Source organism: Pelodiscus sinensis, chromosome 11 (genome assembly GCF_052426305.1).
Source record: "Pelodiscus sinensis isolate ZL-2025 chromosome 11, ASM5242630v1, whole genome shotgun sequence".
Taxonomy (NCBI): Eukaryota; Metazoa; Chordata; order Testudines; family Trionychidae; genus Pelodiscus; species Pelodiscus sinensis.
In genome coordinates, this window is record NC_143062.1 from 51,501,621 (window position 1) to 51,525,290 (window position 23,670).

The 23,670-nt window shown below is 57.9% G+C and overlaps 1 protein-coding gene across 4 annotated transcripts in view; it reads left to right on the forward strand.

The window, feature by feature from the left end:
* Nucleotides 1–12,879: 12,879 nt before the first annotated feature.
* Nucleotides 12,880–23,670, forward strand: part of FAM3D (FAM3 metabolism regulating signaling molecule D) — a 28,006-nt gene continuing 17,215 nt past the window's right edge. Inside the window, exons 1-2 of one of the 4 annotated variants that reach the window (XM_075938426.2) lie at nucleotides 12,880–13,246; nucleotides 14,117–14,244. The gene's annotated coding sequence lies outside the window, so the exon portion shown is untranslated. Of the gene's footprint in view, nucleotides 13,247–14,116; nucleotides 14,245–22,112; nucleotides 22,271–23,670 lie in introns of those variants that run through there. The other 3 variants (XM_075938425.2, XM_075938428.2, XM_075938427.2) reach the window with 3 other exon arrangements.

Here is a 23,670-nt window from a genome sequence, read left to right on the forward strand (position 1 = left end):
CGTACCTGCCTGTCTGCTGCATCCCGGCTCCAGCCATTGGCGTGACCCCATGGACCCACACACTCCGGGGGCTGAACGAGCTCCTTGGTGACACACAGCCACGGTTGCCTCTCCACCCCGCCCCATCTCAGCCACGTTGGACTAGAGGATCCAGCGTTGCGCCCGGGTTTACTGCTTTCCCTCTGTTCCCCCTGGCCTGCGGATGAATTCTGACTGCACAGAATCTCTGGTGCGTCAGAATGGACGTGTTGCTTTTTAAAGCAGGCCCCCTTTCAGCCAAACTAAATTTATATGTAAGCCCAGTAAGGACCAATTAATTTAACTAATTAATCTATTAGCTGTCCCTGAAATAAACTTCCAAACCTTAATTAGACCATTGTGATTAATTGTTAGAAACTGAGCCCTGAAAGCAAGTCAGCTAGGAATACATTTACTCTCCTTTACTGCCGAAATCCAGACGGTCTGCAGCAACAGACTTCTGAAGTTAATGTGAAGAGAGTTTTTACCTTAAAACACACGGTGTGACTCAGGCACAAAACACAACGTACCATCTGCTATAGCAGGCACAACAAGGGAGGAGAAACCAAAAAGGCAAGGCTGTAAAAAAAGGAGACTGGGAGAGCAAGAGACTCGGCAGAGGAGCTGAACTGAAGAGAGATCTTGCGGAAAAAACCAGTCCATTAGACCAGAAAAATGAAGGTGCAAATGATTGTCTGCAATGTGCTGTGTTTATGGGTCAGCCCAAAATGGTGTTAGAATGTACCTGGGCCATAGGGTGCTGCTGACCAGAATGGGGTCGGTAGGGTCCGTCCCAGCAGGAGGCTGGCTGGTGTGAATTGGGACGGACAATATTTTGTCTTGGTTCATTTCAAGCTGTTGTATCTGGGTTAGATTTTCCTTTCTCTTTTGCTTATTTGGGTCTCAGTCTTGAAATCCCTTCCTAGTCAAGCACAGCCGCCCACAGAATTAAGTGCTGGACTGCGAATGCTTTCCAGCGACTGTTATAGCTTCATAAAGTGCAGGACAGACGGTCGTTTGGAAATACTCTGCTGTGCTGGCGTGAAACTTCCTGGCGAGGTGCATCCCAGTTCCGCTGTTGTCCCTGCCGTGCAAACGTGCACTCTGCCTGGCTCCCAGGGACCGTACTGAGCTGGAGATTTGGGGCGCTGCCTTCTTCTGACCCACTGTGCACACAGTCAAACGAAATCACTGCTGTCTGCACTGGCGGGGTTGGGCACCATGAACGGGACGATGTGGTCAGGACACCGTTCCGCGGAAAGACACCGTTCCGTAGAAGGACACCGTTCCACAGAAGGACACCGTTCCGCAGAAGGACACCGTTCCGCGGAAAGACACCGTTCCGTAGAAGGACACCGTTCCGTGGAAAGACACCGTTCCACAGAAGGACACCGTTCCACAGAAGGACACCGTTCCGCAGAAGGACACCATTCCGCGGAAAGACACCGTTCCACAGAAGGACACCGTTCCACAGAAGGACACCGTTCCACAGAAGGACACCGTTCCGCAGAAGGACACCATTCCACATCAACTGGAATTTGGTGCAAAACACAAGGTCTAACAGGATGACTGTGTTGGCTGATGGAGTTGGAGGAGCAAATGAGGCAAAAGCAGTGAAGCAAGGGGTAAGAGTGTGCAAGGGAAAGAGTTAAGTCTGACGTGGTGGAGAAGGGAAGCCAGAGAGAGATTTGGTTTTTGAGCGTGAATCACAGAAATGTGAGATTGAAGGGACCTTGATGGGGGTGTATTTTCCCTTTCCCAGTCATCTGGTACCTCTCCTGTCCTCCATGTCTTCTCAAAGATAATCACTAGTGGTTCGGAGATCTCTCTGGCCAGTCCCTTAAGTATTCTAGGATGTATTTTGTCAGACCCTGCTGCCATGAAGACATCCAACTAGTCTAAGTAATTCTGAACTTGTTCTTGGGTTGTCAGGAGAGGGGTCACGGGAGGTTACCTGTCCTGTTCCCTCCCTCTGGGGTGTCTGGGGTATCTGCAAGGGTCAGAGACCACTGTCGGCAGACAGGCTACTGGGCTAGATGGACCGTTGGTCTGACCCAGTCTGGCCGCTCTTATGTTCTTTTTCCTATTCCAGCCTCAGATCCTACCCCATTTGCACTGATATTCACTATGACACAGCCCTGGCTGGGTTGATTTAGTTGGGATTGGTCCTGCTTTGGGCAGGGGGCTGGACTCCATGATCTCCGCCCACCCCAGGAGTCTGCGTTAGTCATTCAACCTTTTTGGAGAAAACTGAAACAAAAAAGAAAACACGGAATATTGAAGCTGTTTCTATGTTGTCTGTTGTTGTCTTCACCCCTCTCCCCCACTGAGTATGGGCCTTTGTCTTTCTCTTGCTTTATGTCTCTAGCTAGTCATTTTGTACCTTGGCCTTTCTAATTGCGTCCCTACAGGTTTGTGCTACTTTAATTCATCCTTCAAAGCACAAAAAGGTAAAATCATTCTCATGTCTCCGTCATTGGAAGTATTTCCTGCAAGCTCAATCTTTTTGTTCCAGATACTGATGAGCTCACCTGCACTTTCTACTTTTCCACAGGACGACACAACTTTAACACACTGAAGGTGGTGTCTCTTCCGGGCAGGTGTGCGCAGCTTTATATTCCGCAGCAACTTGAAGTAAAAGGTGGGTTCCTTTAGGGTCAGTTACTGGATACCGGCCACGGACTTCTCAGGCCACAAGTACATTCAAAAGTCCACAGAACTATTTCCCGTTTTGTGTCTAGGGGCATCAAGGGCAGAGTCGTCCTGTCTAGCAACTGCCAGCCAATGGTGCCGATTTAATGCCGGCCCTTGTTTAGCTAATACTGCCTGGCTACGTCTAGACTGGCAGGATTTTCCACAAATGCTTTTAACGGAAAAGTTTTTCCGTTAAAAGCATTTGCGGAAAAGAGCGTCTAGATTGGCACGGATGCTTTTCTGCAAAAGCACTTTTTGTGGAAAAGCGTCCGTGCCAATCTAGACGCGGTTTTGCGCAAGAAAGCCCCGATCGCCATTTTCGCCATCGGGGCTTTTTTGCGCAAAACAGTTTTTAGCTGTCTACACTGGCCCCTTGTGCAAAAACATTTCCGGAAAAGGGCTTTTGCCCGAATGGGAATGTGAAAGCATTTGCGCAAGAAGCACTGATTTCGGACAGTAGAACGTCAGGGCTTTTGCACAAAATCAAGTGGCCAGTGGAGACAGCTGGCAAGTTTTGCACAAAAGCACCTGCCAGTCTAGACGCAGGCCTTAGTTTGCTTCTTTGACCCAGACACAACTTGTGCAAGGGTCAGAGAGCAGCGTGTGTGTTTCCTTCGCAAGCTGGACTCTTTGGTAGGGTGTGTAGCAGGCGCAGTGCGGGAGGCAAGGCGTTCTCTCCCCCCAGAATTGTTCTGTTGCATGAGTATCTGCAACACTCTGCTCCCAGTGGAGGGTTTCAGTTTCCACTGCCCTTTGAAGCAGATGTGGCGTTGGACCAGAACGTGCCCTGGAATGTTGCATTTCATTAGCAGGTAAAGGACAAATCCGTTTTCCAGGAGGCCGTGCCGTGCGAGGGGTTGGGGGTGGGGGGTGGTCACGGACAACAAGCAGAGCCACAGCTTGGATGCTTCCATCTGCGGAGTCAAAACAAGTTCAGGTTTACAGGGGGTCCCTGGCAGGTTCGTTCTATGGCAGTGGTGGGCAACGTGCAGCCCCCGGTTCGCGGCTGCTCGGACGCTGGGGGTGGGGAGCAGAGATGGACCCGAATCACGGTGCTCTGAAAGTGCTGGGAGGGACAGGGAGAAGTAGGAAGTGCAGGGCTGCGCTGCGTGGAGGCTGGGTTGGACAACGGCTCTGGCGGTGGCCGCGCGCCTTCACGCTCCGGAGGGTCGGATCCTTCTTCCCAGGGGGTCTCCACGCTGGGGTTATGATCCCCACCCCCGTCTGCTGCACCCTCTCATCCTCCCCAGCTGCTCGCTGCACCCGGCTCCAGGCTGTTCCAGCCCCAGCTGTGGCTCCACCGTGCCTCTGACTGCTCCTCTCTGCTCCCTTGCTCGGCTCAGGCTCTCCCCTTAGCTCAGCCCCACTCTGGCTCAGGCTCACGTGGAGCACGGGATCCTGACCTCCTGGCTCCCTCATTGGCCTGCCTACCCGGCCAATCAGGCTGCCCTGGAGCATTGGCCTCTCCCCATTGGCCCTGGGGATTGTCCATCTCAGGCTGCTGCTTTCACATTGGCTCTTCCCCTTTCTCTTTGTAGTGGGAGACAGCCAAGCACAGAACTGCATGAAGTGTGAGCGAGCCCCCTCACACAAATACTGGAAGAAGGGGGGGAACCCAGTGAATTTCGTGAAAGGGCAGGTGAGCGCTCCCCCAGCGAGGGGGTGGGGTTAATGGGAACGTGTCCCCAGCCCTCGGGCGCTCCCTGCGAAAGGTTAAACCAAACTCCACCGACGCCGCGTGGCTGGTTTTATTTCAGCAGAACGGGGCCTGCGGTGTCCCCGTCATAGAATCGTTTGCCACAACGTTCCCTGCCTGATCCTGAGCGCTCGGGGTCCTGGAGGTGAAATGAAGGCAAACCCCTCCCACGCCCGATGAATTCTAGGACGTGAAAAGAAATACCCAGCGTGCGGAGATCAAAGCCTTTCTGAATAGGTAGGAATACGACATGCCCGGTCTGCTGGCTTTGAAATCGTTACGAGATAGTGAAATGAACGCAGCGTTATTCATTCTGAACACTATGGGGTCTCGCTGCAAACACGGGTTGTTTCACCAGCTGCCGACCACCCAAGGGTGGCTAAAAGCTTTGCATTTAACCTCCCGCCTCACAGCTCATTGAAAATCGTGTAATAGATAATGAAATCTCATCCTCTTTTTCTTTTTCCTCTAATTATGCCTAAGTGGAGCGTGCTGCATTGCTTTACCTGAGTCAACACACTAGAGCTACCCTTGTTGGTTTAGATCCGCTAACCAGGCGCGCCAGGGCAATGTGCCCGGGGCTGTTAGTTCCGTTTTCTCTTAAGAGAGCCTCCTGCTGCTATCGTCTCGGGGGATGCACAGGGCGTAGGGTCCTGAGGAGCCATGCTTGGGATTAGGCTCTCATTCACATCGGGGACCGGCTCGTGCGGTCACTGGATTCATCGGACAAGAGGAAGGGTTCCTGGGTCTGATGCGGGGAGCCGTGCAAAACGTTCATAAAGTCCTAGAATCACAGAACACTAGAACTGGAAGGGACCTCGAGAATCCAGTCCCCTGCCCCCACGGCAGACCGAGCACTGTCTAGACAGTCCCTGAGGGGGCTAGACTACGTCTAGACTACACGCTTCTTTCGAAAGAAGCTTTCTAAAGAGATTGTCTAGACAGCCACAACTTTTTCGAAAGGGAATCTGCTTTTTCTAAAGAGAGCACCAGGCAGTCGGGATGCCCTCTTTCGAAAACGCCCTGTTTGCGGTCGAGAACGCCTTTTTTCGAAAGAGCTCTTTCCAAGAAAGGCGTTCTTCCTCGTCAAATGAGGTTTACCGCTGCCAAAAAAAGCACCGCGTTCTTTCGATTTAATTTCAAAAGAACACGGCGGCAGTGTAGATGCAGGTGAAGGGTTTTTTTTTTCGAAAAAAGGCCACTTTTTTCAAAAAATCCTGTAGTCTAGACATAGCCTGACAGGTGTGTGTCCAACCTGCTCTTAAATATCACCAGTGATGGAGATTCCGCAACCTCCCTGGGCAATTTATTCCAGTGCTTAGCCACCCTGATAGGTAGGAAGTTTTTCCTAATCTCCAACCTAAACCTCCCTTGCTGCAGTTTAAGCCCATTGCTTCTTGTCCTGTCCTCAGAGGCCAAGGAGAACAATTTTCCCCTCCTCCTTGTGACACCCTTTTAGGTACCTGAAAACCGCTCTCATGTCCCCTCTCAGTCTTCTCCTTTCCAAACTAAACAAGCCCAGTTCCTTCAGCCTTCCCTCATCGCTCATGTTCCCTAGACCGTTAATCATTCTTGCTGCTCTTCTCTGGACCCTCTCCAATTTCTCCACATCTTTCTTGAAATGTGGTGCCCAGAACCGGACGTGATACTCTAGCTGAGGCCCAATCAGCGCAGAGCAGAGCGGAAGAACGACTTCTCGTGTCTTGCTCACAATTGTCCTAATGTCAAAGTGGGAGGCTGCGAAGAAAACCTGCAGGAACTCGGGCGATGCAGGGCCCAGAGCCTTCGCTGACTCGGGTTTGCAGCACAGCTCAGAAAGCGGCAGCTGCAGAAGTAACAGAAGTAATGTGCAGAGCCCAGAGGAGGGCTGGCTTGGCCAGCTCTTGCATTCAGGCCAGTTAAAACAGCTGGCCTTGGACAGGGCTGTGGGTCTTTCGTCCTGAGGGTGAAATTGCCCCTCGGCGGCCAGGCCAGCCCGAGTGTTAAAAGCCTTGGGGAGCGGTCTGAACAGCTAGGCGGTGGCTCTTGGTCGACAGATGAGCATAGTCTGATTCCTGGCGCCTGTTCCACCGCATGGCTCCGGAATCAGCCCCGGCCTGGTGGGAACGCTGCCATGGCAGCCTCACGCTGGGCGTGGTTTCGCGCTGAACAAAGACGTGGCATGGAACGGGTGCCGAACGTGGCCTGTGCCGGCCCCGGCGAGTCGCCGTCTCGGCGAAAGCACTGCAGCCTCTTGCCTGGGGCCGCCGTTTGCACCCGGCGCTCGCGCCGCATGTCTCGCTCATCTCGTTTTGTTCTGCGGAGGCTCCCTCGGCGAGGGCGGGGAACTGGCTGTATATTTTCTAGGCTTTTCAGCTGTTTGCCCCGGAGGAGGGGGAAAAACACGAGCAAACATACCGGGGGGCTAGAAAACGAGGCAGTCCCACTCCTGTGCCCACGGAGGGGGCACTGGGCGCGCTGATGCAGCGGGGGCCTGCGGGCTGGGTGCTATGGGGTGCCGTGGGAAGCCAGTCGGTGTCCGGTGCTAGCCGGTGTTCTGTGCAACGGGGCGCGTGGCCTGCTGCAAAGAAAGGCGAGTGCCCCCGATCCTCTGCCGGCCGTAGCCCCCCACCCTCGTGCACAGTCGTGGGGGGGCGTTTCCCGCCCTGTGGCGCAGGCACCAGTGGCACCAAAGGGAAGCGGGCTCAGCAGCCCTAGCGTGTTGGAAACAGTGGGGGTGGTGCCCAGAAGGACCATTCGGCTCCAATGGTCAATCTTTCCTTCATGCCGTCGGGCACCTGAGTCCTGGTGACCTGGCTCCACGTGGGTGAGGCCCTAGCGGCTGCGGGGAGCCGTTCCTCAGAAGTGCCTCCGTGGGCGAGTCCCGGCCTGAGTGGCAGACGCTCTCGTCGCTACAGGGGGAGGATAAAGCCGTGGCCTGCGGCTTGGATCACACCTGGATCTCCTCGGCCGGAACCTCGTCCTCAGCTAGCTGAGCTGAACGCGGCTGTGGGTGTGGGCAGGGCTGAAAATAACCTTTAGGGGGGAGCAGTGTAAATACAGGGTGATGGATGAGGCTTTGGGAAAGTGAAATGGAAGCTAATTCCCTGGGACGGGCACAATTGCAGCAATTCAAGATGTTACAAATGCAAAATGAGTACTAATCAGGGGCTGTTTCTGAGCTGTGTCTATACTCTGAATCCAGCTAATCGGGAGTAACTGCATTCCCCTCAGCCGAGGTATTTATCATCTGGGGGCCGAGGAGGACTCCGAAGAAACAATAAAAGCAGGTTGCTCGGGGTCTGGCTGGCGCGGCCCGCGGTGCGCCGAGAGGGAAGGCCAGTGTCGCTCTGAACAGTAAAACCGTTCGCATTTGGCTTTACTTCTGTTCTCTGCTCCGCGTGTGAGGGCAGAGCCGGAGAGCCGTTCCTATTGGGCTTTGCTCACAGGGCCACTCCCTACTTGCGTGCAGAGCCCTGTGCAGCGGCAGATGAGTTGGGGAGCAGCACCACCCCTCGCCAGGACCCGGCATTGCTCAGAGGCCATCGGCCGCACCAGCCGAGGGGCCGCTTGCCTGTTATTTGTCAGCCCGCGTCTCTCGGGGGAGCATTTGCCTTTCTCTGTCAGCCCGTCGCTGCAAACGTTTGCCGGCTGAGGCTCCTAGAGCAAAGCGCCGGTCCAGTGCCCGGGGGAAACCCGGGGTGTGTGCGCACTGGTGAGCCTCAGCTGGCCCGCTCATTGCGGTCCCCGTGCCCCATGGCAGCAGGACAGGCGCGGGGATAGGGCTAAGCACTGGTGTGGGCTGCGCTCTGCTTTGAGGGGAGGCTGCCGGTCCTCCGCCCCGGGAGCCAGGTTCATTGTCAGAGCCAGCCTGGGCGGGGGAGGAGGAACCTGCCTCCCGGGGCCACGTGGAACAGACGACGTGGTTGTCCGGCTCGAGAGGTCATTGAGGCCAGTCCCCTGCCCTCACGGCAGGACCCAGCACCGTCCCTGTCGGATGTGCCCCTGACCCCTACATGGCCCCTTCCCGGATCGAACTCCCACCCCTGGGTCTGGCAGGCCCATCTCAAACCCCTGAGCTCTCGCTCCCCCTGCGCGTGGCAGCCTCCGCCCGTGGCCTGGTTTTCACGCGCTGTGTAGCGAGTCGGGCCGGTCGGCGCCCTGCCGGGGGTATTGGCGGGGCCTCAGCGCAGCGGGGTGAGCAAGCCGCTCGCAAGGCCGCGCTGCCGGCGGAGCTGCTCCGTGAACCCCCCGCACAAATCCCCCCACAGGCCACTCTTTGGCGGTTGGCGCCTGCCCCCGGCCGGGGCTGTCATACGGCTGTGGACGAGCACGCGGCGCCCGGTGCTAACAGGGCTGTGTCGCGCTCAGCCGCTTCCCACAAGGTTTGGGGGTTGGAGTGCGGCGACCTCGGCCGGCTTCGTACCGCGGCAAACGCCTTCAAAGCCTTTCACCCCCGGGGCAGCCGCAGAAAAAGAAGGAAAAGGCGCGATGGCTTTGGGAACGGAAGCGTTATGTGGCACCTTCCTTGGACAACAGCCCTTCCTCCTTTCCCGGGGGGGGCAGTTTTCCGAAAGTACCTCCCCGGCCCCGGGTCTGACAGCCCCTCGCGTGGCGCTGCAGAGGGTAACAACCGGCCTTTCCGGGGCAGGGAGACGTCAGTCCGCTGCACCGGCCGCTCGGAGCAGTGATGTGGAGCGGCTGAAGTAGGCCCGGCCATTCTCCAGGGTGGGACCAGGCCTGGCAGCTGTGACAGAAAGAGCCAGTTGCCCTAGATTGTCCCTGGGGGACACCAGCCAGAGGCCAAGGAGGTGGACGGCTCGTTCTGTCGTCTCGTTTGCAGGAAAGCCCTCGGCTGCCGCGCCGGGGGAGAGCTCGCCAGAGAAGAGCCGCCTGACGCTCGGCGTCGCTGTGTTTCCCCGAGCAGCAATCCCAGCAGGACGCCGGGAGGGAGTGTGGGGCCAGCCGGGCTCAAGTGGGCCCTCCGGCTCCTGAGTTACACGGGGAAGCTTGGCCATTCTCTTCCCTGGGCTGCTGTTTGCTCGCTCCCCGCTGGCCACGGCCCAGTATCCCACGGGTTGTTCTGAATTCCTCCTCGCCCCTGAGAGGCGCGAAGGGATCTCCCCCTGCCGCCGCCCCCGCCACGCGCCACGCTATTCTCTGCCACGTTGCCATCCGGCCACCGGGCCACTCCCGCCGCTTGAGGGGTTGCCCAGTGGAATGGCGCCGTGCTTCCTGTTCCTGGCGCCGGGGGGGGCCCTGCAGCACAAGATGGCGCCCGAGCTCCCCGGCCCGACCCTGGACGCAAGTGGCGAGGTGTCAGACGCCGGGGGTTAGGTGCAGCCCTCCCAGGGGACAGAGTCATGAAACGTAAGACTGGGGAGGCCTGTGCCCTCTTCTGCAGCCGGCCTGCTCCCAGCATCTTTGTGGCTGAAGAGTTTCCTCTGGTTCTTTCCCTGGAAGTGTCTGGTGCATTCAGAGTCCATCCTCCGTCCCTCCCTCCCTGCCTCCTTCCCTCCCTCTCTTTCTTCTTTCCTTCCTTCCTTCCTCCCGCTCTCCCCCAGAAATGTGTTTTGGGAGCTGAGTCCTTGTAACACGATAATGGGGGGAGAGAGGGATGAGGGGTCCCTCAGAAAACAGACTCCTCTCCCAAGCGTGTCCGTGAAATCGCCAGAACCAGAGCCGTGTGCGACGGCGCGTCGGGTTCCCCCGTAGCAGCAAGAACGGGGTCCGCCAGCCAGCAGAACAGAGAAGGGTTTATCGCTTCTCCAGGGTACAGCACCGCACAGACGTGCTGTGGTGACAGGAGTCAGGGCCAGGATGCCTCAGACCCTTTGGGTTAGGGGATCCATCGCCCCACCCCCTCCCCCGACCCTCAGTCCTCAGCTTAGGTTGTTCCCTTCGGCTGTGTCAGCTGCTTTTGTGGAAAAACTTGGCAGCTGTCTATACCGGCCGCTTGTAAGAAAATCAGTGCTTCTTGTGGAAATACTGTGCTGCTCCCGTTCGGGCAAAAGGGCCAGTGTAGACAGCTCAGATTCGTTTTGCGCAAAAAAGCCCCGATGGTGAAAATGGCGATCGGGGCTTTTTTGCGCAAAAGCGCATCTAGATTGGCCACGGACGCTTTTCCACAAAAAGTGCTGTTGCAGAAAAGCGTCCGTGCCACTCTAGACGCTCTTTTCCGCAAATGCTTTTAACGGAAAACTTTTCCGTTAAAAGCATTTGCGGAAAATCATGCCGGTCTAGACGCAGCCTTCATGTTTTCCAGCCAGCAACTCGCCCTTCCACCTGGTGTTGGTCTCCGCCTCCCTCCCTTTGTGTCTCCCCCTGGGAAGAGCTTTGCTAACTGCCCCGGCTGGGCCGAGGTGTCTGGGCCGATGCACGCGTGGGTGGGTCAGTGGAGTCGCACAGCCCAGCGCGGGGGGGCAGAGCAGACAGCCCCCCACTACGGCCCCCCGTGCAGTTTAAATACTCTCAGGGCTCGATCCAAACGCCCCTGAAACCAGCCCATTGACCAAACTGCCTTGGTGCTGGGGTGTCTCACGAGTTCGCCCGTCGAGCAGAGTCTCCCTGGGTAGCTGAAACCTTCGGCCGGGCCTCCTGGCCTCACTTTGCCCATCGCGCTCAGCCCCCTTTGGTCACCTCTCCCTTCCCCCAGCAGGCAAAGGAGAGATACGGACCCGGACATGAGCGTGCTCAGAGCCCCTCCTGCCCTTGCTCTCAGGCAGTAAGAGCCACGCGGGGAGCCCGGAGACTCGGGGCTGGAAACCCTTCCGCTCTGACCATCGCGGCTTCCCGCCTCAGGCCGCGTCTCGTCTCTGCAGAGCGCCAGGCCGGCCCGCCGGGCAGCGCAGGCCAGGTCCCGGAGCCTGCCGGTTGCTGAGCAGAACCGGTCGTTACCAGCAGCCACGCAGACCAATGGGGAGGCTGTTTCCCCGGGGCGAGAAGAGGCAGCTGAGTCTGCTACCTGAGCCCGGATTCTCGCGGCAGCTCCATTTCCCGCCTGAGGCTGAGGAGCAGCAGGCCTAGGTCTGCCTTTGTGCCGGGATTGTCCAGCCGTGCCACGGGGCTTCCTCGCCCACCCCGAGTGGCTGGGACACGGGCAATTTGGCTGTGGCCAAGTCCATCAGATTATTACATCTGTCAGTCCCGCCCAGCCGCAGCACCGCACCCTGGGCCCGATCCAGCAATCAGAGCCCCCCTGCGCTCTTGTCCAGCCCTGTGCAGCTGGCTCGCCCAATAAGGGATGTCCAGTGGCCTCCCTCAGGCTCTCGCCTGCTGCCCGAACCTAGCAGCCCGTGTATTTAGTACACGAGCAAAGGAACGCCCAGACTGACCAGATGAAAAGTCCATGTAGCCCAGTATCCTGTCTGCTGACAGTGGCCATTGCCAGGTGCCCTGGGGGAGTGACCCGAACAGGGAATCATCAAGTGGTCCCTCCCCTGTCCTCCATTTCCAGCCCCTGACAAACAGAAGCGAGGGACACCATTCCTACCCATCCTGGCTAATAAGTATTGATGGACCTAACCTCCGTGAATGTATCTAGTTCTTTTTTTGAACTCTGTTAAAATCTGGTCTTCACAACATCCTCTGGCAAGGAGTTCCCAAGGTTAACTGTGCGCTGCCTGAAGAAAAACTTCCTGTGGTTTGTTTTAAACCTGCTCCCTATTCATTTTGTTCAGTGTCCCTTAGTTCCTGTGTTATGGGAACAAGTAAATGATTCTTCTTTATTTACTTTCTCTGCCAGCAGTTAATGCGGACTAAGGACGTTCCAGCCCCGTCAGCATTCCCAAGGAATCGCTGGGAAATAGAGTGAGTGGCCCCAGCAGAGCAAAGGGAGACTGCTGGAAGGCCAGTATTGCTAAAGTACCCATGGCTGTGCGTGTTCAGGGGAAGGGATGCAAGACGGCTATACACAAAGGCCCTGGATCACCAGCGAATGCAAAGCAAAGGGAAGGGGGCAGAAATCTTTCTGCACAACACAGGGAACCTTTCCCGTGCTTAGGCAAGGAGCCGACGGGCGTCAGTGGGACTGTGCATGTGCCGGCGGGTACAGGTGGAACCAGGACTATCTGGTTTGGCAACATCCTGCCAGACCAGAGACATTCCTGGCCCAGAGTCCCGGCGGAGGATCGGTGGCAGGGAGCGCAGCCCGGGGCCGGGAGCGTGGCTGGGCCGGTGGCTGGAGGGATCAGTGGCCAAGCTAGAAGTGGAGCTGGGCTAGGGGGCATGTAGTAGGAGGTCAGAATTGACCTCCCATGATCTGGCCAACTCCTTTGTTTGGGACCAGTCAGGTGCCCAGGGCGCCGGACCAGGGAGGGCCAGGCTGTACATGAGCTTATCCGTCAGCTGTTCCAGCTCCTAGGGGCGCTACTTTAAACGCGAAGAGTAAAGAGGAGCATACGAGCCTGGGATAGGTCATTAATCTGCCTGGGTTTATATGTTGACAGAGCAGCGGGGGAGGCCGGCCAAGTGTGAACACAAAGCCGAAGGAGGAAATGAACTAAACAAAGGACTCAGCTCCTTTATGAGATAACCGGGACGGAGCCTTCTGTGTGCACACGGATATCTGTGTCCGTGTCGAGCGGAGCTTCCGTGTGCGGAACCGCACGAGCTTCCTCATTCTTGTGGGTTGTTCGGACTCACTGCGGCTGATTTAACAGGCACTAGACTGGCAGCAGGGTGCTCACAGGAGATGGGTGTAGTGACTCACTGTGGGGCTGGGCTGTACCATGCACCCTGCCCTGTGGATCGCTGGGCTTGCAAGTCCTTGTTAGAAACCCGTCCCATCCTCCCTCTGACAGCACCTCACTTGGGACGTGGCTTTCAGAGACAGAAGACACCTGTGGGGCCTTTTCCTTGGTATGTACATTTGAATTCAGCTGCAGAGGAGCTCCGGCGCCCTCGTGGTGCTGGAAAATGCTGGGAAAGAGGATTTAAATAGAATTAAAATACCTGATTTTTGTTCTTTGCTTTGGTTACTACTGGAGATCTCTTTTACAATTAAATCTGACTCAAGCTGGCTTGCAAGGGAGGTTTCAGGGAAATAAAACGCAGCGAGTCCCAGCGTTCACTTCTCACCCCGTCTTCCTCTAACAAGGGGGAGTCGAGAGAGAAATCGGAGGGTACATTTCACAGGCAGTAATTTGGGGGGCTTTCTACTCCTCTCTCTGATGTTACCCTTCCTTGTGTCTGTGTATCTGCTCTTCCGGAGGAAACTTTTCCAGCAAGACGCAGGGGGCAGCCATGTGAGTCTGTCACTTTACAAACAACAAGGGGTCCCATGCCACCTTAGAGGCTAACGCAAATCTAGAGTGTTCACAGCTCCCCTAGGATTTAGTGTCAAGCAGCTTCCAGCCCATCTGAGGAAGCGGGCTGTACCCACGGAAGCTTGGGATCCTACGGATAGTTTTTTGTTAGTCTCTAAGGCGCCGCAGGACTCCTCACTGTTTTCCCAGCAAGGGTTCCTTGTCCTGCGTTGTTTGTGGCAAAAGTTGGCTTGAAAGCCCTGAGCCGTTTCTGTTACTGCATGTCCATTGACTGACTGGAGACAGAACCGGCTGTCTGCTGTGTGCTCTGATCGTTTGCTGATCAGACTATTGTGAGAAGTACTTCCGAAAGACACAGGGTTTGTCCCCACGCCAGATGCTGTGGCTAATTAAAATGCTGTGTCCGTGGCTAGTCGAAGAGCACGTCCTTATTGCTAGCTATTGACTGGTGGTTTTTTGGTAGCACCTGAAGAGTTCGTTCTGGATCAGGCCCATGGTACACACGTGTGTAGGAGAGACCTGACGATTTCAGCACATGACAAGGAGACCGGCAAAGAGAAACAACCAGCTGGCGGAGTCCAAGAAGACAAGGTACCTGTGTAATGTTAATCAGGAACCACAGTGATGAGCGCTGCACTGTTTTACAAGAGCAGTTGCTTAATATTCTTGTTCAAACACCGCAGCGCGGAGGCCGACGGGAGCTGTAACTACAGAAAATAGAAAAGTGGCAGATCTGTGAGCCCAGACGCTAGTGCTCTCCGACTCCAGTGCTGGGGGAGGGGGCTTGGGCCTTAGGCGGACACAGGCTTTAGTTCTTCTCTAGCTGATCTGAAATCCTGCCCAGCACATGCAGCTCGCAATGGGGATGTTATTAAAAACCAAGCCTGCAACCATCTGGCGTGGCTTGGTTCTCCTTTGCACCGGTGGGTGCAGGTTTGCAGGAACATCTGGGGGACGGTTCCAGCTGCTTGCTGCTGAGAGCCAGGTTTGGCCCTGCGGAGAGTTAGGGCTGTTTGTGCCATTGGCTCTGGGCCCTGGGCGGAGCAAAGGAGACAGGCCCCACCTACGCGGCCCAGGGCAGCAGGGACTGTGGAAAAGACGTGGGGGGTGTCAGCTGGCCGAGAGCTCCCAGTGCAATGCAGGGGCCAGAAGAGTTCACGTGGTCCCCGCATGTTTTGCCCCAGGAATCTGGAGTCCGCGCAGAGCCGTTTTTGCCCCGCAGTATTTGGCACTAGGGCGGCCCCTGCTGGAATCTGGGCTCCAGTTCCCGTGTCCGCGGCTCCCGAGGGATGCTGACAAATTGGAGAGGGTCAGCGAAGAGGAGCCGGGAGGGGAGCACAAAAGGAGCTGCTGGCCGGGGCCTGGTGATTTAAAAGGCCGCTGGACCCGGGCGGCATGGGCCAGACAGCGCTCAGGGCAATGGCAGTGGAGGGGCTGGACAGTAAACGTGGCGCCCCAGGTGTGAGAGCCACCTGCACTCTGCTGGCACCGTGGCTCAGACCCCTTCATCTCTCTGCTTCCCTCCTCCTGTGCTCGCGGGGGTCAATGCTCCTTCCTGTTTGCTTTCTGCGCCTGCAGAAGGGGGTGGCTCGGCTGGGAAATTGCAGTCGAACAGGTTCTTCCTGCCCGCCCGCCTCTTGCGTTATCACCCAGCCTGACACACACAGGGCACATCCTGGAGGGTGGGCCCGGGTGCACTAGGAACCCTGCTGCTGCCAGACTGGCTCCGAGCCAAGGCCCGCCTGGGCAGGTAGCAGGTCCCGGGAAAGTGCAGGACCCCTGCAGGAGGCAGCTCCCGAGAAATCTCCTGCCAGGGAAAGTTCCCTCCCAAGCCTCAGGAGCGAGGGGCTGGCTCTTGTCCGGGAGCCTCAGGCTCCACGTCAGTCCCCTGACCGGGGGGTGTTTTCTCGCTCGTACGGTCCTGCGGCTGGGTGTTCTCGCTCCCCACAGAACAGCCCTTGGAGCCCTGTCGTGAGTCCCCCTGCGGCTCCAGGGCGGGGGGAATGAGCCGGCTCTGCCCCGGTGCCGGGCTGGGGAGAGTCCCCGCAGAGGCGGAGGTGACGGTGGCTCTGGGATGGGCTCAGCAACTACCAGGAGCTCCTCCCAGCGCTCCGTGCTGCCCCCGGCCAGGGAGCTGTGGAGCTGGACTGAGGGCTGGAGCCTGAGGGCGGGATACGTCCCAGCGATGGCCTGGCTGCTCCACGGCCGGACACTGCTGTGGACGGAGCCCTCTGGCCTGAGGAAACACAGCAGACGCGCGGCAGCGGCCGCCCACGCTTCCCCCAACTGGTCAAAACGAGGAACCCGCTCGTCCCACCGGAGAGCCCGGCTCTGCCCTCCGGAGGGCGCGGTCACCGCAGCCCAGAGGGAGAGGGGCTGAGAGAGAGACAGAGACACCTGCAGTGTGTGCGTGTGCGTGCGTGTCTGTGTGTGCATGTCTGTGTGTGCATGTGCGCATCTGTGTGTGCATGTCTGTGTGTGCGCGTGTGTGTGCATGTCTGTGTGTGCAAGTCTGTGTGTGCGCGTGTGTGTGCATGTCTCTGTGTGTGTGCGTGTCTCTGTGTGTCTGTGCGTGCGTGTCTGTGTGCATATGCATGTGTGTCTCTGTGTGTGCGTGTCTGTGTGCATGTGCACGTGTCTCTGTGTGCGTGCCTGTGTGTCTGCATGTGTGTGTGCGTGTCTCTGTGTGTCTGTGCGTGCGTGTCTGTGTGCATATGCATGTGTGTCTCTGTGTGTGCGTGTCTGTGTGCATGTGCACGTGTCTCTGTGTGTGTGCGTGCCTGTGTGTGTGCGCGCGCGTGAGAGAGAGAGAGAGAGAAGCAGGCCGAGACGCGAATTGCTTCTTTACGAATGCTGCCCAGGAAGGCCAGGCACAAGGCCGTAGCCGAGTATCCTGCTTTGAGAAGACCGAGGGGGGACATGAGAGCCGTGTGCAAGTATCTAAAAGGGTGTCACGGGGGAAGGGGGAAATCGTTCTCCTCGCCCTCTGAGGACAGGACAAGCAGCAAGGGGCTGAAACTGCAGCCAGGGAGGCTGTGGTTGGACATTAGGAAAAGCTTCCTGAGTGTCAGGGGGGTAAGCGCTGGGATCAGTTGCCCAGGGGCTGTGGAATCCCCGTCCCTGGGATATTTCGGAGCAGGTTGGACAGACGCCGGCCAGGGACGGTCCAGACGGTGCTGGGTCCTGCCGGGAGGGCCGGGGACGGGACTTGATTTCTGGAAGCCCCTTCCAGTGCTCGCGTTCTGTGATTCTGACTCCCCGGAGGCACCTGCACCTCCTGGGGCACGTTAGGACCCAGGCCCCCTCTCAAGAGCCAAAATTCCCTCCCCCATGAGCCTCGCCCCTGGGGACCAGCCCTGCAGAGAGGGGCCGGGCCGACCTACGTCTCCACTGTGCGGGGCTGCTGGGACAGAGCCAGCCCCTTGGTGGTGACCCTGGTGGCCTCGGTGACTTCTCCAGGCTGCTCCGGGACCGCCGCTGGAGCCGGGCTGCGTTACACCAGCTGCTTGGCCCCCCGTGAAGGCCCAGGGCCCTGCCTTTCACCCTGGCTCCTCTCCCTGCCGTAGCTGGAAACTCGCCCATTGACTCACAAGCGCAACCTCCGGCCGGACGTCTTTCTGAGCTGAGCAGGAAACACAAAAAACCGTCCGGCGGGTACCAGCATCCTCTGGGCTCAGCCAGCTCATCACGTCCAACCTTACCCCGCTCACGGGCCCGCCCCCGCACGAGACGCAATCCCGCCCCGGCCCCTGGAACCGGGCCTGATGCACGTGGGCACGTTTCACCGCGCAACAGTCAGCACTGAGCCGCCCACGGAGCCGGGGACTGGCTGGGCCCCCGAGTCTCCGAGACCCCTTTGTCAGCCAGGGCTCTCCACACGTCTGCCAAGCACGACGGCGCCCACCGGTGCGAAGGAACCGGAGTTAGACGGACCCGCCTGGCAGAGGGCCCCGCCGTGGGGGGGATGCGGCCCCTCTGACCTACGCAGTTAAGGGCTTGCACCTGTCCGGCTGCGTCTGCACCGGCAGGCCTTGCCGAGCACCCCGGCCAGCGCCCTGAGCGTCACTGCGGGCGTTCCAGAGCCGAGCGCAGCCAAGCGTCCAGCTCCACGCCGCCCCTGCGGCAACAGAATCCAGGGCGCGTGGCTGGGGGCGCCAGCGGGGGAGCGGGCCTCGTTTCCAGCGCCGCCCGGTGAAAGCGAGAACGAGGCAGGGTGCGGGCCTGTCTTGGGTCTGTGCGGCTTTTCCTCCGGCGTCTCTTCCACGCTCCAGTCAGTTCAGAACTGGGTAGTGCTGAGAGAGAGAGTGTGTGTGTGCGCCTGCCTGTGTGTGTGTGTGTGTGTGTGTGTGTGTGTCTCTCCCTGTCTCTGTCTGTGTCTGTGTGTGTGTGTGTGTGTCTGTGTGTGTGTGTGTGTGTGTGTCTGTGACTGTCACTGTCTCTGTGTCTGTGTGTGTGTGTGTGTGTGTCTGTCTGTCTGACTGTCACTGTCTCTGTGTCTGTGTGTGTGTGTGTGTGTGTGTGTGACTGTCACTGTCTCTATCTCTGTGTGTGTGTCTGTGTGTGTGTCTGTCTCTGTGTCTGTGTGTGTGTCTGTCACTGTGTCTGTGTGTGTGTGTGTGTGTGTGTGTCTGTCTCTGTGCCTGTGTTTGTGTGTCTGTCTGTCTGTCTGTGACTGTCACTGTCTCTGTCTGTGTGTGTGTCTGTCTGTCTGTGACTGTCACTGTCTCTGTCTGTCTGTCTGTCTGTCTGTGACTGTCACTGTGTCTGTCTGTCTGTCTGTCTGTCTGTGACTGTCACTGTCTCTGTCTGTCTGTCTGTCTGTCTGTGACTGTCACTGTCTCTGTCTGTGTGTGTGTCTGTCTGTCGTCTGTCTGTCTGTGACTGTCACTGTCTCTGTCTGTGTGTCTGTCTGTCTGTCTGTCTGTGACTGTCACTGTCTCTGTCTGTGTGTCTGTCTGTCTGTCTGTCTGTGACTGTCACTGTGTCTGTCTGTCTGTCTGTCTGTGACTGTCACTGTCTCTGTCTGTGTGTGTGTCTGTCTGTCTGTCTGTGACTGTCACTGTCTCTGTGTGTGTGTCTGTCTGTCGTCTGTCTGTCTGTGACTGTCACTGTCTCTGTCTGTGTGTCTGTCTGTCTGTCTGTCTGTGACTGTCACTGTCTCTGTCTGTGTGTCTGTCTGTCTGTCTGTCTGTGACTGTCACTGTCTCTGTCTCTGTGTCTGTCTGTCTGTCTGTCTGTGTGTCTGTCTCTGTCTGTGTGTGTGTCTGTCTGTCTGTCTGTGACTGTCACTGTCTCTATCTGTGTGTGTGTGTGTGTGTGTGTCTCTCTGTGCCTGTGTTTGTCTGTCTGTCTGTCTGTGACTGTCACTGTCTCTGTGTGTGTGTGTGTCTGTCTGTCTGTCTGTGACTGTCACTGTCTCTATCTCTGTGTGTGTGTGTGCGAGCGTGTGTTTAAACCGGGTTGTTGAGGTGAGGTCTTCAGCCTGCCAGGCGAGCGAGAGGTGCGGCAGTGAAATGAGAAGGCAAAGCGAGAGAGCAGGCTGGCAGGGATGGTGCCCTGGCCTGTCGGAGGCTGGGAGTGGGCAGCAGGAAGGGGTCACGGGGGGGATTCCCTGTTTCTGTCCCCCCCTCCGGGGCACCGGGCGCTGGCCTCTGGCGGCCGACAGGACACGGGGCTGGATGGGCCGTTGGTCTGACCCCGCCTGGCCGCCCTGCTGCGTTCTGCCTTGTACGGCGTCCCTAGGGAGCGACCCGGTTCCCTCCGCTGTGGAGTGCAGCATGTGAACGTTCCTAAACAGCACGTACCGGCCCTGGCCCCGCTGCCTGCACCTTTCGGGAACGTCTCTCCTGAGCCCTTGGAGAGATCGAAGATGAACCAGGTAGAACGTCCCTCAAGGCCAGAGTGTGACGGGCCCTGGCAAGGAGGAAAGGGAGGCCTGGGGAAAGTTTGTTGCAGAATCGGTTTGCTCTGGGAAAGGTTTTGAATTCTTAGCCAAACAACGCGCATGTCGCCTCCCACCCTCTTCCACCACCTCGCCCTCCCTGCTCTCCGGCTGCTCGCTTCCCAGTCCTTTGCTTTCCGGTGGCTCTTCCAAACCCCGCCCGGGGAGCCCTGCGTGGGTACAAAATGCATCTCCGCCTCCCCATCCGCAAAGCTGAGCCGTGGGCATCCGCCCCCACGCCTGACAGTGCCGTCCCCGCGGATTCACGGCGTTCCAAGCGCGCATTGACAAGGGAGCGTCCTGGACCGAGCGGGATGAAATTACCCCCGGGCAGCTTCAGTGACGTGCTGCGAAATTCGCCGGGGCAGATTCAATCGGGGGTTAGAGCCGAGACAAATGGCACAGACGAGTAAATGCCTCGCCGAAAGGCGGATTGCTCGTGTGCATCCGGGCCATTGATCTCCCTGCAGCCCTGCAGCGCGGTCAGCCTGCCGAGAAGCCGGGCGAGGGGAGGAAGCCATAGAAGAGCCCCTCGGGGGGGCGGGTTTCCATGCAGGGGGCTTGGGGCCGGTCACAATGGGCTTTGTTGGCGGTGAGGCCGCTGCCCGTGCAAAGGGCCAACCCTGCCTGGGGAAACACGGCGCGAAAAGGTCGCCTGCCCCCGCCCCCCTCCTTCGTGTGCAGCCCGCGCTGGATGCTGCTGCGAAGGGGGGTTGCCTGTGACACTGGAATGGGGGTTGAATTTGCCGGCCCGGTCGTCCCAGCCATCCTGCCTCCCTCTGCTTTCCGGCGCCCCCTTTCCTGGCGCCGGTCCTTGCTAAGGGCGCTGGTGTGGAGGAGGTCGGTGGGTTTCCACGGCTCCGCGCCTGGGTTTATGTTAGTGGTGCCAGCAGCACCCCGTCCTCACGGGCGCCACTTCGGGGGGGAGAGGGAACGGGCCCCCTGGCACGGCAGGACTGTCTCTTCCCCCCTCCAGCCAGCTCTTTGCTTGCTCCTCTCCCGAGGGGACAGGAGGCAGGCCCATCACGCCCCCGGAAGGCCTGGCCCAGGCAAGTTCCCTCTCGGCACGAACAGCCCTGCAGCAGCCAGCGCAGAGCCCGACGGGGGCAGCGACCTCCCAGCTCAGTCTGCTCCTCACCCCCCTTGGCGCCAGGAAGGCAGAGCTGAGTCTGGCAGGGCTGGGAGCGTGGGCGGCGCTTTTCCCTTCCTTTGAGACAGGCAGGCTGAGGGAGGCGCGGGCGGGGCAGGACACGCAGGTGATGGCGGCAGGTTTCGTCCTGGCCGGCCGCACCCTCCCGGGCTGGCCTGTCACAAGAGTCTGCCCCCGGCACACTCCGGTCCGCCCCGCGTGGGACGTGCCAGGGCGTGGCTGCAAGAGCAGCAGAGCTGGAGCCACACCCTGGGAGCTGTCTGTCGAAGGCCAGCTGTCCCCCCACCGCCGTGGCCTGGTTACACCGACAGCCTCCCCACTGTCTCCAGCTAGGGTTGCCAGGTGTCCAGTATCCACCCGGACAGCCCGGTACTTTCGCCTCCTGTTCCGTAAAAAAAATCAGAAAATACCAGACACCTAAAATGTCCTAAAATGTCCAGTACTTTCTGATTTTTTCCTGGCCAGGAGGTGAAAATGCCGGGCACCTGGCAACCCTCCAAACACTCAGCGCCCGGCCTCCCCTCTGCCCCCAGCCCCTCCCTGGCTCCCAACACTCCCAGCTCCCTGACCCCAGCCCCCATGCTTACCTGGTTCCCCAAGGCTGCCAGCATAAAATGGCTGCTGGCTAAAAGACCTAGGGGAAGCAAAGCTTTCCCCTGGGTCTTAGTGCTCACCTCTCCCTGTTCCTATCCCTGCACTCACTCTTAAGGGGGACATGCTGGTTTATTTTTTTTTTTTGGCTTACTTGGAGTCCTTTTTTTTTCCTCGACAACTTTGGTCTCCTCCCCCATTTTTTTTCCCTTCGACAGAATTTTTTCCTGTTTTTTTGGGGGGGGGGGGGGGGGGCGATGTTCAGTATTGTTGTTTCAACCATCTGGCAACCCTATCTGCAGCCCTCCCGCGGTGGCAGGAACGGGAGCACCCCAGGGGCAGTCTCCTCTTCCCATCAGTCTCACTTGTGCGCACGAGACTTTCCTTTGACTTCACAGACTTCCCTTTGACTGCCTGGGTCAGGTTCCTGGGGGGGCCACGCAGCCTGCTCCACACAAACGTTGATGCCTCAGCAGCGTGGCCATTGCGCTTGCTACGTCTAGGACTTTTCCTGGACAGGAGCTGCTGGTCTTTCCCACGTGCAGACACGTTCAAATGCTGCCCGGCGCAGGCAGCCATTTTGTAGCGGTGTGTCCGCCGTGCTGCGCGGCCCCTCTCCCGCCGGCAAGGCCTCTCCGCTCCTGTTTGCTTCCTCTTTCATCCTGCCGAGGGAGGCAGCATCTCGCCCGGCTGAGTGCCTCCGGCGAATGCCGCAGCGGTGATGTTTATACTCAACTCCTCAGAGCCACACACAAAACCTCCCTTTCTACTTTCTCATTACTATTTGCATCAACCATGTCAATAAACTCAAGCCGAGATCTGCCTGACAAAATGGGTTTGCTATAGATCTGTGCTGCTAGCACCCATCGGACACTTATACTCTTGGGAGGGATCCTTTTTAAAGGTGCAGCCCCATGGGGTAATACAGAAAACGGGTAAGTAAATGGATTGGGCTACTTTGGGGCAACCGTGTTTTGTGGAGGTGAACGAGGACTGTTGATTCAGTAGGAATCTGGCAATTCTATTTTTGCTGACTGATCCCACCCCAGACGAGCCCACGGCATTATCCTTTGCTTTAGCTCATATCTTGATTTTCAGGAATGTATTGACTTATAAACATTCCTGGGAGACATGAACTGTCACATTCTCCTCTTCGCAACATGGGCCATAAGACATTTAAAAAATAACACTAATCACAAGGCTAAGCAGATTGTATTTATCTCTACTAAAGATAGTTTACAAAGTATCAACCTTTGGGTGGCTACTGTAAGGTGGGTGCATAACTGGCTGGATAACCCTTCTCAGAGAGTCGTTATTAACGGTTCACAGTCATGCTGGAAGGGCAGACCAAGTGGGCTTCCGCAGGGGTCTGTTTGGGGACCTCTGCTGACAGCAAGGGAGGTTTGGGTCGGACATTAGGAAAAACTTCCTGCCTGTCAGGGTGGTTTAACACTGGAAGAAGTTGCCAAGGGGGTTGTGGACTCTCCTTCACTGGAGATATGTAAGAGCAGGGTGGACAGACGCCTGTCAGGGATGATCAGTGCTTGGTCCTGCCGTGAGGGCCGGGGACTGGATTCGATGACCTCTCTGGGTCCCTTCCAGTTCTATGAAACTTGTGTTGAGGCTCCAAAACTGACACCCTAAGATAGGGATTAGCAATATCTTGCTGTTTGTTGGAAATGTACAAATGCACTTAAACTGCAGCTGTCATTGGTGTGTGTTAGTTTTGTCGTTATGTACGAATCAGGAGAACTCTTCCTGCCTGTTAGTCACCGGCCAAAACCCAGGAGTTTTCAGGTGCCTAAGTAGCCGGACTGGGGTCCTGGTTAACGCTGCCCCCCTCTACCAAGCTCTGACATGGCGCCCCTCCCTCTCCGGGGGGGATATGCACAGCACAGCAGGGAGAGGAAGTCCTTCTCGGAGAGCCTCCTCATAGAGAAGGCTGTGTGGCCTGAAATCTGGCAGGGTGGAGCCTTGTCCCCCGGCACCGTGCTCCTCCCTGGGCAGAGAGTTCTGAGGACGGGGGCGTGGGCCTACCCCGGGACAGGGCTGGGCAGGGAGGGAGCCCGGCGCTCAGGCAGGCTCAGGGCGGAGGCGGCATGGGGTGTGGAATGTGAGCCTGCGAGAGGCGTGGACCCGGCCGAGCAGGTCGGACCGTTCAGGGTGCCCGGAGCCGTCTCCAGGTCCGTGCGCTGGGTCTGTGACGCTCCCCTGCTCCTGGGGCCTGTGGGCCACCAGGAGGTGCAGTGCGTGTGTCTCCCGGCTTCTCTGGCCTTTGCCCCAGCCGCTGCAGGAGACGCTCTCGGGCCTCGGCGGGCCGGCTGCTAAGTCGCCG